General features: G+C 46.1%; 1 protein-coding gene across 1 annotated transcript in view; it reads left to right on the top strand.

Moving 5' to 3' along the window:
- The first annotated feature begins 5,563 nt into the window (after positions 1-5,563).
- CYSTM1 (cysteine rich transmembrane module containing 1) overlaps positions 5,564-14,195 on the top strand; it is a 132,939-nt gene continuing 124,307 nt past the window's right edge. Inside the window, exon 1 of the mRNA XM_040344700.1 lies at positions 5,564-5,750. The gene's annotated coding sequence lies outside the window, so the exon portion shown is untranslated. The remainder of the gene's footprint in view (positions 5,751-14,195) is intronic.

Here is a 14,195-nt window from a genome sequence, read left to right as displayed (position 1 = left end):
GCCCTTTCAGGGCGTAAGCCTGAATTACGATCTGTCTGATCCACCGAGAAATGGTGGCCGATGAGACCGCCAGGCCTGTCTTTGGACCAGACACCGATATAAACAGTGAGTCTGACCTCCGAAATGGAGCCGTAGCAGACAAATACACCGCAGAGCACATACCATGTCTAAGGAATGCAACGCATCCTCCTTGGTATGTGACGGCCGAGGACACAAGGATGGATGTCCTCATTCAGATGAAAGGCCCAAACCACCTTCGGAAGAAATTAAGGCTGTGGGCATAGCACTGCTTTATCTCTATGGAGGACCAAGTAGGGGGACTTACAAGACAAGGCCGCCAACTCAGAGACCTGTTTGACAGATGTAATGGCCACTAGAAAAGCAACTTTCTGAGAGAGTGTCAAGAGAGGAATTTCTCTGATCTTCTCAAAGGGAGGTTTCTGAAGCACAGAGAGCACCAGGTTCAAATCCAATGGAGGAAGTGGTGGTCGAACCAGAGGAGCCATATGTCGAACCCCTTGAACAAACATACTCACCAGTGAGTGGGACGCCAAGGGTCGTTGAAAGAAAACAGCCAAGGCTGAAATCTGCCCCTTAATGGTGCCTAAGGCAAGCTTTTGATCCACTCCACGCTGTGGAAACAGCAGGATCCTAGAAACTGAATATGTACGTGGATGCCACACCATCTCTACACATAGAGATGTAGGCCTTTCATGTGCGATGGTAAATCTTCAGAGAAGAAGACTTCCGTGCCCTCAGCATGGTGGAAATTACCGAATCCGACAGGCCTCTGTCCCTCAGCACCTGGCTCTCAACAGCCATGCCGTTAAAGCCAGCGACTGTAAAGCAGGATGAAGAATAGGACCTTGGGACAGAAAGTCCTCTCGTAACGGCAGTCGCCAGGGAGCATCCGACACTAGTCTTACCAGGTCGGCGTACTAGGGACACAGAGGCCAATCTGGGGCAATTAGGATCATCGGTATCCCCTCGGACTCCGTTCTGTGGAGCAGACGAGGAAGCAGTTTCAGTGGGGGAAATGCATATATCAGCCGATACTGTCCCCATGGGGCCACCAACGAGTCTGTCGCTTCAGCCCCAAGGATCTTTTGACCTGGCCACGAACCTCAACACCTTTCGATTGAGTCGAGACATGTACTGTATAACAGGGAGTGAAAGAAGATTGAGAAGTCCAAAAAATCAGGAGTAGCAGCAGAAGACATTTATGTACCCAAGCTGTGGTATTTCAACAGCCTGCAATTTTTGTCTGACCAAACTGTACCATGCAGATCTTTCTCAACACTAGCCTCCACATCAGCTGAGGCCACCGATACTGACCCTGATCCTACACAGGATGAAGATGAGGAGGAGCTCAGCTTGACCCAGGTATAGCATTGTTGAAAAGATTTGAAGACAAAAATACAATGATGTTAATTAGATGTTATTGATACAAATTTTCTGCGTTATTGATTTCCATATCAATAGACAGTAGTGGCCAAAAAGGATTAGGACAAGAATGATAAATGCTGGAGTTAGAATGACAGTATTTTCTATTTGTCCACATTACATTTTCCAAAGCCATGAGCTGAAAAGTGGGATTGATGACAAAAAAATTAAATGATGTTCCATTTTCACACACAGGAAAGTTTGAGCCAAGAAGAGGCCGGGCCCAGCGGGCAAACGTCCGAGGATGGGACCCAAGAGCGTTCCTCCGTACCGTACCCCTTCCAATGCACCAGGTACTGTATTCACCCACGGAACCTATGGGAGTCAACAGTGGACTGTACTTCATACTCCTTCTGGTTCTCAACCTGTATAAGGTGAAGACGTGGTGCAGAGGTGGTAAAATGGTTGCAGACCAAAGGTTTCAATAAGGAGACATGAAACAAATTAGAGATACGCATACTGGAAGGAAGGTCCAATGCGTAAGCCACTGGGTTTATCCTGCGAAGCATACAGAAAGGCCCAATAAACCAAGGTGCAAACTTCAGAGAAGGAACACGAAGTCGGAGGTTGCGAGATGACAGCCAGACCCCATACCCGACCTGGTAGGAAGGCGCAGGCAGGCGTCTGCGGTCAGCATGGAGTCTGTACCTCTCATTAGCCTGTCACAAAGCCTCCTGGACTTGTACCCAAGTGGAACGAAGACCACGGAGATGTTCCTCTAACAATGGAATACTCTGAGGAACAAACAAGTCAGGCAACATGGAAGGTTGGAAACCATAGTTCGCCATAAGTGGGGAAAAAACGGGAAGCAGAATTCAGAGCGCTATTGTGAGCAAACTCTGCCCAAGGTAAGAGGTCTGACCAGTTGTTGTGATGGACAGAAATATAGCAACGCAGGAATTGCTCCAAGGACTGATTCGATTGTTCTGCAGCCCCATTAGACTGCGGGTTATATGCAGAGGAGAAGGCAAGCTGAATTTCCAACTGTGCACAAAAGGCTCGCCAGAACTGGGACACAAACTGACTTCCCCTGTCAGAGACAATGACCTTGGGTAGACCGTGGGAAACGCCTGGGGCAGCATCTCAGTATATCTGGTTGAGAAACCCTCTGCACTGAACTGGATCACCCCCAAATCGCTGGGGAAGCAGAGTGGAACCAGACATACCTCTTAAAGAGGTAATACTCGAGGCAGGTGCCTGCACAGAGACTACCGGAGCGGCCACAGTGGGAGACTCTAGATGAGCCGTGCGACTCAGGAGCGTCTGTATCTCAATCTGTTCTTGGCCGGCTTGGCTTGAACCACTTCAATACCAGGTACTTACACCCCCTTTCCACCCAAATGGATTTTCAGATTTCAGCGATGTTGCTGTTTAAATGACAATTGCGCGGTCATGCTACACAGCACCCAAACAGAATTTTTATAATTTTGTTCCCACAAACAGAGCTTTCGTTTGGTGGTATTTGATCACCTCTGCGGTTTTTATATAAAAAACAAGATTTTGAAAAAAAAAGTTTTTATTTTGTTTGTTATAAAATTTTGTAAATAAGTGTAGCGCTCACCCCTGAAAGAGCCGCTGGTGATTGATTGGGCCTGTACTCTGCTCTAACACCCCCAATAATTTGGTCTCACTCCCCTTCACTTTACCTGTGCTGTTACCTGGGCATACACTGCTACACCTGTTTGGAGAATTAACAAGCCTCACAACAAATTGTGTTAAATCAAAAGGTAAATTTACTAGAACAGGTTTTATCGTTAACATGGAACCACAATTGGTATACAATAATGAGACAAGAGATTGTAGGTGGCAATCGCCTGAAAGCCACCTGTATGGCTTCGGCAGGAGTGACTCCAAGTGGGACTAATGCTTTGGCAACAACCTCAGCACCGGGCACCTTCCCACTTCCAGCACACCATGTAGACACTGTGAAACCCACTATGCGGCACACAGTATTTGTCAAGAATGATATATCACAGTATAATTAACTCAATATTTCCCCTACAGCCTCTAGTAAGTGGTAACAGCACTGCAAGGCCTTGCAGTAAGAATACAGTATAGTCTCTGGTCTTCTTTCTTCTGCTATCTATTGTGAGACAAAGATTGTAATCCAAAGGATTCTCTGATCAATAAAGCAATGTAAAACAACATAGAACAGTAGCTTAAATTGTGAAAAGTATCTGTGTACTTCTTCTTAGAAATGTACCTCCAGCGGTAGTCACTAAATAGTTAAATCAGGCTTGAGGCCTATGCACAAGTGACTCTATTGAACTGAACTGTTCCGTGGAACTACCGGTCCCAGCAACACTATGCAATCAGTCTAGGTGTGTGAAAAGCAGTACAAAGTTCTGAGCATCAGCCCTCTCACCACACAAGGTCCAGGCAGATGGATACCTCCGCTCCACAGGATCTCAGTCTGTTTGCTGCGACCACACTATCACGCTGTTCTGTTTCACAGACGACCGGGAGTCCTCAGTTACCTCCTTCAAGGGTCTCTGGTTCGACCACACTGCTGCTCCAGCACGCTGTGGTATAAAGCAGAATCAAAGGTGTACTGTTCTGCTCCGCACGATGTAGGCCAGAGCTCTATGGAACCCACACACAAACAGAGCTCTGCTGCCAGGCCATGCATCCCAGGGACAAGAGACCCAAGATGGCCACCTCAGGGCCTTTTATCTCCTACCCAGCATGCACTTCAGCCCCGAGTGTTCATGGGTAGGTCATTTGCATAATATCTCACCATGTTCTTGAAAACAAAAATAAATGAAGTCCATTTCACGTTTTAGCCACTAGGTGGTGCTAAATACCAATTTATAACATTAGTCATGGAATAACACTGCACAACATTACTATAATATTAAACGGAAAAAATGTCTGTGCTACATAAGTATGTCTTCTCATTCACTGATGGGCACTGATAAGGCGGCACCAATGAGGTGGCACTGATAAGCAGCATTGATAGGTGGTACTGCTGGACACTGATAGGCATCACTAATGGTACTGGCAGGCATTGGGGATAAGCACTGATTTGCAGCTGCCAGGGCACTGATTGGCATTTCCCTGGTCGTCTAGGGTGGCATACCTGGTGGTCCAGTGTGATGGCCATCCCTGTTGGTCCTGGAGGCATCCTGATAGTCCTGGGCGGGCTTCCGAGGTGGGACTGCGCTGATAAACAATCAGCACAGACCCCCCTGTCAGGAGAGCAGCCGATTGGCTCTCCTCTACTCGCGTATGTCAGACACGAGAGAGGAAAAGCCGATCAACGGCTCTTCCTGTTTACATCATGATCAGCCGTGATTGGACATGACTGATCACGCGGTAAAGAGCCTCTGTCGGTAAGGGTTAATAGCGCCCATGCAGCGGCGCTGCCAAAGCACTTTGCAGTTGCTTCGGCAGCGTTGTCCATTCATTTCAATGGGCTGGGGCTGTGGAGGAATGGTGTATACACTTGCCCCTAGAGTTGCCACCTTTTCTTCAAGCAAGACCCGAACACTTTAGCGGCACAGGGCACATTTTTTTCGTAGTATACACAATAGAATTATAAAAGACCTGGGGCACCTCAAGGAGAGTGGTAATGCAGCACGCTGCGGCAAACAGTGGGTGTGGCCAAACTGCTCTTGCTGACATCATGGCTCCCCCTCAGTGATGCCAAACCTGCCCCCAGACAGCAGCCCGCATCTCCCGAATGGCAACAGATTTTTGTGTGACTACCTCAGTTACTTGGGGAGCCACAGCCCAGTCTAAATAATGTGTCCGGGTTTCAGGCAGACTGAAACCCGGACACAAGATCCCAAACCCGAACTGTCCGGGTGATTCCTGGACAGGTGGCAACCCTACTTGCCCCAAAGACTGACTTTTTTTCCCGTCCTGCAAGCACTTAGGCTTTCACACTGGGATGGCTTTAGAGGTGCCATTTTTAGCGCTAAAATGCCTGAAAACCACCTCAGTGTGAAGGGGGTCTAAAAGAGCTGCTGGAAAGTGAGGATTTATTACCACACAAACTACTAGAATATTCAGTAGCACACTCATTATTTCCCATTCACTATCTTCCTCTTCATTCATTAGGCTGAATTCCCTTCACGCCTGCCTAAATTCCAGCCAGTTCCCAAGGAAGCTCACAGCGAGGAGAGGATTGCTCCACAGTACGTAGTACTGGTACTTGCTTCACTCACACACCTTAGCAACGGCATCATGTGACCGCTATCTCGAGAGAACGTGACGTCACTACCTGACTGGCTGATAGAAGTGCTGAGTTCTGTATAGAGCGGCAGGGCTGTGGTCTCAGCTGATCGGCGGAGAACGAGAGACAAGTAAGGAGGAAAACACCTCACGTTATGTTACTTTATAGCCTGTGTTTTGGAGGGTGACTATTGGTGATATTTTGGCGTCGTGTTTAATGGTGACTGTATTATTTGTCATATCTTTATGGTAGAAGGCGACCAGCGGTTTGGAGGACTGTACGGGTGTGAGTCGTGTATGAGCTCCGCTTAGTGACCTCTCCTGGGTGGGTGTCGGTGTTGTTTCCTATAGAGAGTCGGGGGGGGGGGGGGGGTTGGCCGCAGAGCCTAGTTATGGTATTGGTGCCATGTCCTCTGTCACCCGATTTAATTATAGCCTGTTAGCAAGCTGCATTCCACACAGCTGCATTTGGAATGCAAATTCATGTAAATGTATATTTTGTCACCCAGTTGGCATGCAATAGTGTCATTTTTGTTTCTGTTGGTCAATCTTTTAACACACCTCTTCTTCTATTGCATAACACACCTGTTCTACTAAAGCACCGTGGCACAGCGATCAAAGTTTAAGATTGGCAAATTCTGTATATTTCTAGAAATTATAGCTAGTAGATCCTATTCTCCTTAGTCCTGAGGTTTTCAGGAATATAAAAATGACCACTAGTCTCTTGGAGACTGAAGCACATTATATTTTATTTTCTGGGGCAGATATTGAAAGTGGTTGGTTGTAAACCTTTACAGTAGGGTGACCAGACATCCCCAGTTTCAGGGGACAGTCCCCCGATTGAGGACACTGTCCCCGGACCAAGTCTGTTCCTGGTTTTGTCCCCAGATTGTCTTTGAAATTGCCCCTGCCCCCTATTAAATCCAATCAGTGCAGAATAAAAATAAATAAATAAATAGAATTACACACCCCTACTCCGCCGTGCCTACTAGCATAGGGGGATTGTATTTTTCCCATAATCTGTGCCCCTTTCTGATGATCATGTGCTGGTCGGAGCGGAGGGATTATTTCTTCAGTTTCAGGCACATGCCCATTCAGCTTCGCTTGCATGTTCTTCTGCCTTGGCTCAAATCCTGGCCAGCCTCCTGCCTATCTCCTTGCCTTCCCTGGCGGAGTGATATTTTTCCGCTCCCCATCCAGTAGTAGCTGGGGCCTGAAGAGTAAGACTTGAGAGGCTGTGAGGTGGGCGGCGATGGGCAGAGAGTCGCTGATTGTTGCCATTACTAGTAAAGAAAAAATATGTCATTTAAAAAATCTGGTCACCTTACTTTACAGACCACTTTGACCTACAGGTAAGCGGCAGCCTAGATTAAGGCTTACCTGTAGGTACAAGAAATATCTCCTTAACCCACACGGTTAAGGAGATATTTCCAAGAAAGACAGCACTTATGTCTACGACAACGGCGTGCAGGTGCACTGAGCGTGCCGCTACTAAAGGCGTTATGCACAAGAGTGACGTCTTTGCTGCTCCGGCCAGTCACAGCGCTGGAGCAGCGATAACCGGAAGTCACTCCAGTTATCATGGCGGCGACGGGAGGTGGTGTCCGAGGATCACTGCGGGGGCTTCGTGCTCAGGTAAGTAATTCATAATGAGCTACTAGCTCATTATGCCTATTGTCTTGCAGGGTTTTTTTTTTTTTTTTTTTAAGAGAGGGTTTACTTCCTCCTTGAAGATCTGATCTTTTGTGATATAGTGCCAACTGCAGAATGCCAGGGAAAAAAAGCACAGCCTAGAAAATACCCCCTGCTGGTGGCAAAAAACCCACCACCCCCCCCCCCCCCCAAATCTGCTAGAGCAGTGGTTCCCAACCATAGTCTTCAAGGTACTGGTTGTGTTTGTAACGATTTCCTTAACCCCCCCCCCTGGCGGTATTATTATGTCAGGTTTTTGATGCTGAAAGCGGTACCATTATTTTGCATGGAAATTTGGCGTTTTATATTGTAGGCCTGTAATTCTTAGAAATAACTCACTTAAATCTGTCCAACCAAGAGTCTAGTAGACATCCCGGGTATGATAAAGTTTGAAACACGAAATCATTAATTGTAATATAATAACTATAAATAATTATAACAAAAAATTATAAAAATTATTCAATAATGTAATCATATCAAACACGCTAAAATTTGCTCAGTTGCAGAATTGTTGTCGCTGTCATTACTTTCAGTGTTTGACGAATTTCCCCACAAATCGCTATCGCTTAATTCTGCAAGTGATTCTAATTTATTATCGCTGTTTTCTAGCTGGTCTAAAACCACTTTTGACATAAAGGGACACTCTTTGGTTGCTATGGACAATCTCCAGTTTCCAGGCAGAAAAAACTGTATTTATAATATAAAAGTGCATGTAGGACACTGGACAGACCACTAGGGACAAAGGGGAGGTGTAATTATTTTATACAGTACTTTAATCTGTAAGATTACAGTATACTGTATGTGTACTGTGTTTTAAATTTTTTTTATTTGGCGCTGATCTCCGCCCCTGTGCGTCGTAACTTTGCAGCGAAGGGAGCTCGGCGGCACTCAGGCACTGTGTTAATCAAGCAGAGGAGGAGACGGCTCGATCACACAGCGGGGAGATGGCTCTGGGATACCACTAATGGTACTGAAATTTCACCCCGAGCCAGACTTTGCATTATCGCCAGGGAGGTTAAGATTGGATGCAGGTTTCCCCACATTCCAGTTCGCATGTCAGGAGATTGTGACCAGCTCTCTATGGAGCCATTTCACACATCTCCGGTGCGGATTGCATCGGAGTCCTGTGCATCTTCTGGCCCGTTTCGGGTCTCAATTCAGCCAATAATTCGGACTGAAATCGGACCTAAAACAAAGAACAGGGACGCATCGGACACCTGCTGTGAGACACATTTGTACGGCAGTGTGAACCCAGCCTTAAAGTGTTGTTGCCTTCCACTAAAAAAACTGTATCCTGTTCCCTTAAAGCATGTTATATAGCACAGTGCTTCTGCTGTGTCATTTGACCCCCTGTAACACCTGTCTGATCCTGCCTGGCTATACCCTTCCCTCTGTTAACTGACCACGGTGTATCATGGCTGTTGAGCCCTGACACTGTGGTCAGTTTACGTGCCTGTCATCTGCAGCCCTGCTTTCAGCTCTCCTCTATGCTCCTGTGTCTCCCCCCCCCCTTTTCCTGCTGGTATCATAACTTATTGTTGTTACTACAATTCCCCTAACAAATGCTGTGTCCCACCGTATGTGTTTTCTAAAAAAATCCTCTCCTCTCGGCTGACATCAGCGTAATTTGTCGGCTCTGCCAGCTTTGCTGTCAGACCTGGAATGGAGAGAGCCAGTCACATGACTGCTGATCAGCTATATAAAATAAAGTATTTATCGGCTAATTTTTTAGAAAACTCATACAGTGGAGCACAGCATTTACTATAACAGAGGAGATGGTAGCAACAACGCTAAGGGGGTTAACAACCACTTTAAATCAGTGTTTCTCAACCTATTTTTCCAGTCAAGGCACACTTTAAAGCAGAACTCCAGCTTTTCCTCCACAAAACAGATGCATTTTGCATGTAAATTAATTCCAGCCACAATGTCAGTGTGTGTAAGGCTTCATGTATACTACAGCTCCTAAACAATAGTTTTTGCCAACGCTCCCAAACTCAACTCCACAAAAGCCTATGTGTCAGTGTACACATGGGCTTTTACCAGAGTTAAGTAGCTGTTCCAGTTAGTAGAGCTTTAACCTCCTTGTGCTGCCCCAATGTGGCATAGAATTTGTTATGTAGATTGTTTCTCTGAACCATTTTTTATGGATGTTATGTTTAGTTCACATGCTGACCTTTTATGGTAATGCATTTGTTTTCCATGTTTTTTTGTCACATTTATGACACAATTCCTTTTCTATGTAATGCTCCACCCTTTCTTCCTGTGTTTGTACTTCCTGTCTAATGAAGGCAGCTTAACAGGCCACATGTAACATGGGCACATGTATTCTGCATGTTAAGCTACAGACAGTATCATCTTTTAAACCGCAAATGTACTACAACCTATTCATCTGCTGTAACCCGATGTTCAGAATTAAAGCAACCTCTGTGAATAGAATCGGTACTGAATTCAAGTTATGTGATGACGATTGTCCTCAGTGATTATATCTGCTTATACAGGCCCGGCATAGAAGTCTCACAAAGGATAGATCGCTTCACAACAATCGGAGTCAGAATACTCCCTTCTCCTGAACGCAGAAGAATCACTTTGGGATAGGAACGTTTTGACAGCCAGAAAACACAAACCGTGGCAGGGCCCTTTTCCACGTTTTGTTGTGGCTGGTGGTCAAAGTAAGCTACGTGTACATGAAGACTTACTTGCCTCATTAAGAGCCCATTCACACAGGGGCGACTCGTCGGGCGACAGCCGCCTGACAAGTTGCGTCCCGCTCTGTTCAATAGAACCGTTCTAATAGGAGCGACGCAAGTCGCTCCGACTTAGAAAAAGGTTCTTGTGCGACTCGGGGTGACTTGCATTGACTTTTATACAGAAGTCATTTTGCAAGTCATCTCTGAAGTCGTCTTCAGGTCGCCTTGCCGAGTCACCCCCAAAGTCATGCCGCTCCTGTGTGAATGGGCTCTTGGCTATATACAGCATGTTTCTGTGTCTGATGTCTATACTCACTTTCAAAGTTCTCTGACTTCCTGTTTCCTTATTTTTCCAGTCCTGATACTTGTCCCATGATTCTTTGAGCCTCTAGCTTCAGGGTGGGTGTTCTCTCAAAGTGCAACCGATGTGACATTCTGTCATGGCCATATTGGTACATCCCACACTCGGCCACACTAAGCCTACAGTCTGAAGTTGTGAAGCAGACATCTTTTTACACCCACTGAAGTCTTGCATTTCACACTTATTTTTAACAGTAAGCTGAGCTTATATCGTGAAATAGAGGATTTTGAAATCCATCAAGCTGTTTTGATGTTGAAGCGGCAGTGTTCTGTCAGATTAGCAAATCTGTGAGATCAGCAGGCTTGCTGAGGCTTTTAAAATTGACTATGTATTTCACTATATAAGCTGAGTTTACTGGTAAAAATATGTGTGATATGCAAGACTTCGGTGGGTGTAAAAAGATGTCAGCTTGCCGCCTTCTGACTGTAAGCTTACTGCAAACAAGTATGCTGAGCATGTGCCCAATGTCCTCATTATTAACCACTTAAAACCTTTATGCAGGTAAAGGACCTGGCCAGTTTTTGCTATTCGGCACTGCGTCTCTTTAACTGACAATTGCGCGGTCGTGTGACGTGGCTGCCAAACAAAATTGGCGTTCTTTTTTTCCCACAAATAGAGCTTTCTTTTGGTGGTACTTGATCACCTCCTGCGGTTTTTATTTTTTGCGCTATAAACAAAAATAGAGCGACAATTTTGAAAATAATTCAATATCTTTTACTTTTTGCTATAATAAAGATCCCCCAAAAATATATATATAAAAAAAAAAAAATTCTCAGTTTAGGCTGATACGTATTCTTCCTATTTTTGGTAAAGGAATCCCAATAAGCGTTTATCTATTTTTTTATTGTTTTTATTTATTTTTTTTACTGCTAATAGCGGCGATCAGTGTTTTTTTATTTTTTTATTTTTTTTCTGTGACTGCGACATTATGGCGGACACTTTGGACAATTTTGACACATTTTTGGGACCATTGTCATTTCCACAGCAAAAAATGCATTGTTTACTGTGAAAATGACAATTGCAGTTTGGCAGTTAACCACTAGGGGGCGCTGAAAGGGTAAAGTGTGACCTTGTATGTGTTTCTAACTGTAGGGGGGCAGGGCTGGACGTGTGACATCATTGATCACCTTTCCCTATATCGGGGAACACACGATCAATGACAGCGCCACAGTGAAGAACGGGGAAGCTGTGTTTACAGCTCTCCCCGTTCTTCAGCTCCGGGGACCGATCGCGGGACTCTGGCGGCGATCGGGTACGTGGTCACGGAGCTTCGGACCGGGACGCGACCCACGGCTGGGCAGTTAAAGAGGACGTACAGGTATGTGCTTGTGCCCAGCCGTGCCATTCTGCCGACGTATATGTGCTGGAGGCGGTCCTTAAGTGGTTAATTGGTGACATCGTTGGATGTTAGGACATCAGGTGCTAGAAGATTGTATTGGTGCACAATGAAATTCTGTGGCATTGTGAAACTAAAAGGTGGTAGGCTTGATCCACTCACTGACTTTTATATCCAATTTTTGGTTAGTTTTTAGGAATTTTGCCACGGCACCCCTAAAGAAACCTAAAAATGTCTGTAAAGGCTGAAGGTTTTTCACCCTAATGCCTTCTATTCAATAAAGTGATTCTAAGCAGAGAAGTGTGAATTGCCATAATTTATTCACATAAATCGTATATATCATGGAACTGTGTGTGGTGTTTTTTTTTTATCCTCAAAGTCTGTTTCGTGTAATGTGGTTGTGTGGTCACATGATCTTTCCCTGCTCTTTGGCATCTGCAGGGAAAGATCTTTGGGAGATGGTTCTATTATTCTGCTTATGTGTGCTCTCTACAATGTGAGTCTTTGCCTGGCGTCATCACGCATGGCCGGTATGAACCTGTACTGAGGAATGCTCTTTGACCATGTTTTATGCAAGGTTTTTATGGTCTTTTCTAATATTATACTCTATCGATTTACACTATTGCTAGCATACTTCTATTTGGGCTTGGTATGTATTATTGCCAACCTGGAATTTACCCTGGGGAGCCTGATACTGTGTTGGTGGATTTCTGTTACTTTTGAGCGCTCTATTTATGTGGTCATGCAGGGTAAGCTTTCCCCTTTTTTTTTTTTTTTTTTTTTTTTTTTTTTTTTTTTTCTGTTTGAGCATCAGGACCTTGTTTGTGCACTGGTGTGCAGTCATGTTGGAACAGGAAGGGGTCCTTCCCAAACTGTTCCCACAAAGTTGGGAGCATGTAATTGTCTAAAATGTCTTGGTAGGCTGATGCCTTACAAGTTCTCTTCAATGGAACTAAGGAGCCAAGCCCAACCCTTTGGCTCAGTGCACAAGGCAATGTCTTGAGGTGGAGCAACTTGACTGGCCTGCAAAGAGTCCTAACCTCAACCTGATAGAACATGTTTGGGATGACTTCGAGCCACCCCCCCCCCCCCCCCTCCAACATCCACACCTGACCTCACAAATGTGCTTCTGGAAGAATAGTCAAACATTCCCATAGACACACTCTTTAACCTTGTGAACAGCCTTCCACAAAACAGCTTCAACTCTTCTAGGGACAACTCAATATTAAACCCTACTGGACTAAGACTGGAATGTCATTAAAGTTCAGGTGAGTGTAAAGGCAGGTGTCGCAATACTTATGACAATATAGTGTATGTAATGGTGTGTGGTGTTGGTTTTTATTTTATTATTATTATTATTATTATTATTATTATTTCTCTTTTTTCCACGTTTTCCAAAAATGTGTGTGTGTGTGTGTGTGTGTGTGTGTGTGTCCAGCCCAGATTCAAAAGGCATGCTTTCCCCGCTGGCTCCTCAGTTCTGGTGTTTCTTGGGACTAGTGGCATTGCTAGTTTACCTGCAGCCACACTGTTTTTGGTTTTTTTTGTTGCCACTTCAGCTTTTCGAAAGTGTGGGAAGCTCCGGGAGCCCACTTCCAGGTTCTTGGTAGAGACCCAGGAGGAGGCGCTGTCTCCCCCACTTTCTTATTTGCGGTCCGCGATGAAGCTCATAGCCGGCCGTGTGGCAGGTGACGTCTCTTCCGGCGGGGGTTGTGCACTTCTCCTTGATCCGCGGATTCCGGTTCCAGCCACGGATGCTGAAGGCAGGCCGGGCTTTGGCTGAGGGCGAGCCGGAAGGGTCGCACAGGCGGCTGGAGGCTCCAGAGGCAGGATCATCTTTTTTTGTAGCAGGAGTTTGTCAGCGGCAGGGGCCATCCTGGTGACTCCTGGCATTGACGAAAGCCATCCTAAAGTAGGGGGGACCTGGGGGGGGGGGGTGCACCCCTTGCCTTTGTCACCTGCAGCTCCACAGATGGGGTTGGAGGGGAGGAGGCACATGGGACCTGGGGGCTGGCGATTCTTTCCTTTCCCGGGAGTCCTTACGGGTCTGGCTGGTGCAACGGTGGATCCAGGGGGGGCAACAGGGCAATTGCCCCCCCCGAGACAATCATGTCACATTGGCTTTTTTTTTTAAACTGCTTTGCGGTGCCTGCAGCTGCCGAGTGTGTGTGTGTGTGTGTGTGTGTGTGTGTCCCTCTCCCTCTCCCTCTCCCCCAGGGCTGGACTGGCCCAGCCCGGTAGGCTGCCTGTCCTGAGGCTGCTTTGAGCTGTAGCTGACTGCAGCGCTCCCCTCTCTCCTGCGTGTATGACACCAGGCATCTCTCGCTGTGTGTGAGAGCTGGGTCTGTGTTCAGCTGTGCTAGACCTGCATGTGTGATAGTAGATGGAACACTGATTGAATCAGTGTTTTATCTATCACACAAGCCTGTCTAGGGGGGGACCTTAGTGGGGCTGCATTTATATACTACAGTGGGGCTGCATTTATATACAAAAGTGGGGC

Source organism: Rana temporaria, chromosome 3, assembly GCF_905171775.1.
Source record: "Rana temporaria chromosome 3, aRanTem1.1, whole genome shotgun sequence".
Classification (NCBI taxonomy): Eukaryota; Metazoa; Chordata; class Amphibia; order Anura; family Ranidae; genus Rana; species Rana temporaria.
This window is presented reverse-complemented; position numbering and strand designations above follow the sequence as displayed.